Source organism: Helianthus annuus, chromosome 8 (genome assembly GCF_002127325.2).
Source record: "Helianthus annuus cultivar XRQ/B chromosome 8, HanXRQr2.0-SUNRISE, whole genome shotgun sequence".
NCBI classification, from domain to species: domain Eukaryota; kingdom Viridiplantae; phylum Streptophyta; class Magnoliopsida; order Asterales; family Asteraceae; genus Helianthus; species Helianthus annuus.
This window is the reverse complement of record NC_035440.2, coordinates 90,037,237-90,039,813: the sequence shown is the minus strand read 5'-3', so window position 1 is coordinate 90,039,813 and position 2,577 is coordinate 90,037,237. Positions and strand designations below refer to the sequence as shown.

Below are 2,577 nucleotides of genomic sequence, written 5' to 3'. Positions count from 1 at the left end.
CAAGTAGTTTCGAGCAAGACGTAAGAATAAAGCTCTAAAACTATAGACTAGGTTAAAGCATTCTTACTTTTCCTAATTCCCTATAGTTATGGCTCTGATACCAATCTGTCACACCCCAACCAATGGCGGAAACATCGGGATGAGACGAAGTGTGAAGATTGCTCGAGACATCATAACGCTATTTGTGACAATAATTTAATAATCCAAATTTCATTTCCAAAATAAATGTCAAAACATTACAAGAAAAGCAAATAACAACATTGTTCAACATAACATAAACAAAATTGATACAACACTTTAAACCTAAACGTCTAAGTGAGTATTTAGGCATCTTTGCTATCCGTTTTCATTTCATCATCATCAACCTGTAACATGTTTAAAAATACAATTCAATGCAAAAGCAAAGGCGAGTATACAAGTTTGGTACGTACATAGCATAAGTTAAAAAGTGTGATCAATTCCTCATGGCAAGCATATGATTCAAGATAAACCTTAAATATGGCATGTGTCTAACATATCAAACCAAGAAAACGCAATATGCTCAAGACATAACCTCAAGTTTACGGGCGGGTCGTTAATCCTATAGCGCTACATATGTCAAGGTTTGGCTCGTACGAAGTTAATGATAAGTTCAACACATAAGAATAACCCAAGTTTAAAGTATCAAGTCATCACGTATACAAGCATGTTATAGGAACGTTCATGTGTTTAATAAAGTGTTCATGTGTAAGTTAATAGGTAAACATGTTACACCCCAAAAGTGGTAAAAGTAAAAAGGGGGAAATACGAGTATACTCACAGTGGTTGCGTATGATGCTTTCTCGAAATAACGCACGAGTAAAGGTTGGGAAACATCCGAGAGAACGAACAAGAGCGATTATCCTAGATGTTTAGAATAACACATAACGGACTCATTATATAAGTTAAATGATATTCCTAATGTTGAAGATTTATAACTTAATTAATTAGGTATTCTAATTGATTAGATTATTACCCTTTAAAATTATAGAAAGAAGTATAATGAATTACCATGTATTAATGTGATTATTAGTTTTTATTTTTTCTTTTTAAGGTTGAATTATAAAAGAAAGTAAACTTTTAAAAAAAATTTAGAAACTGATAAAAGAAAGGATTAAATTTAAAAGGATTACTACAAAAAGAAAGAAAGGAAATTTGAACTTAACAAAATTAAATATTGTTTTTAACAAAATAACTGGGATATGTTTTTATATGGATTTTTTTATAAAAGAACACTCAATTTGAACAAAACAAAAAAAAAACGAAAATGATGTGCAGCGGACCGGACTCGAACCTGGCCCGCTCGGCTAAACATGAAACGAGGAGACCAACTGAGCTGCATATCTCTTTGTGAAGTGTTTGCATATTTATTTCCTTTGAAGACTCGTTCAGTTCGTCTTCTTCATTTTTTAAAAAAAAAAAAGTAAACTGTATAGTTTTATTTGAATGTTTAGATATTTTGGAATTGCATGATATCGGGATTTCCATTCGTATCATCAGAATGTCCAACAAGAAACAAAAAGGCAAGAGAAATTATACCGAAACACGTCGAGTCGGGTTTCGGTTCGGGCGACGTCTTCGTCTTCCGACGACTGGAGGGTTGAGGAACGATTTCCTTTTTAATCCATCGAACAGAAACATGAAAGACGAAACTAAGTATAGTTTGCTATATTAAATTGTGATTCTTCGTGTGTATATATAAAAACAGAAACGTAAAATGGATCGAAAAGAGAAGTGTATACCGAACGTAACGAAGGGAGTATTCCTGCTGTGAACTTCGGGTGTTTCCGGCGATGATGCAAAGTGTGTCGCAGGCTTGTTCTTCTCCCAAACACGATGGCGTGAACACGAAAAGAATTCAGGCGACGATTCAACTGTGCGAGAGAGGGTCTTGAAATGGATCGCGACTGGTTGGTTATGTCGAAGTAGAGAGGGTTACGTGTGAGAGGTGTCGTGACAAAATTGTGGAATTTGAAAGGGTTGGTAGCGAGATGTGACAGAGGTTTGTTTTAAGGGTGTGTGTTATTGAAGATAAGACTCCATTGTTATGACTTATGTTGAAGAAGAAAGTGATTGAAAGCATAAGAGAACGGCTGGTGAAAAGAAAATGGAATTTTAGGGTTTTAACCCTCATAACTAGTCATATATACTAGATTTGGTTTTGTGGGCTTGGGCTTGGGCCCAAGGCCCACAAGCCCAACCCTCGAGTTTTAGGTGGCTCGTTACTTCTGCAAACCCGCTTTCAAAACCCGAACTCCGCAAAACGTCGTAAAATAAAATTTTAGTATTTAAAACACGTAAAATGCAGTCGGCAGTCGTTTTTTTTTTTTTACGCATACGTTCGCCAATTGCATTAAAATCACGCAAGTGGCGTCGTTGTCGATTCTAGTCAGTTTCTCGCTTTGATTTCGATGGTGATAATAAAATAAAATAAAATAAAATAAAAACGAACATGTATTTCCTAAAATATATAAATGCGGAAATACGAGGCGTTACATGATTTCTCCAAGGAGAAGTCAAGGAATCAAACTCCATGGTTAACCAAGCAAATAGGAAGAA

At 35.2% G+C, this 2,577-nt stretch overlaps 1 long non-coding RNA gene across 1 annotated transcript; it reads right to left on the bottom strand.

The window, feature by feature from the left end:
- Nucleotides 1-786: 786 nt before the first annotated feature.
- On the bottom strand, nucleotides 787-2,104 carry LOC118480892. Its single transcript, XR_004864128.1, has 3 exons — nucleotides 1,761-2,104; nucleotides 1,558-1,670; nucleotides 787-882 (listed from the first exon to the last, which is right to left on the bottom strand). It is a non-coding gene; the product is annotated as an uncharacterized LOC118480892 (long non-coding RNA).
- Between the last annotated feature and the right edge of the window lie 473 nt (nucleotides 2,105-2,577).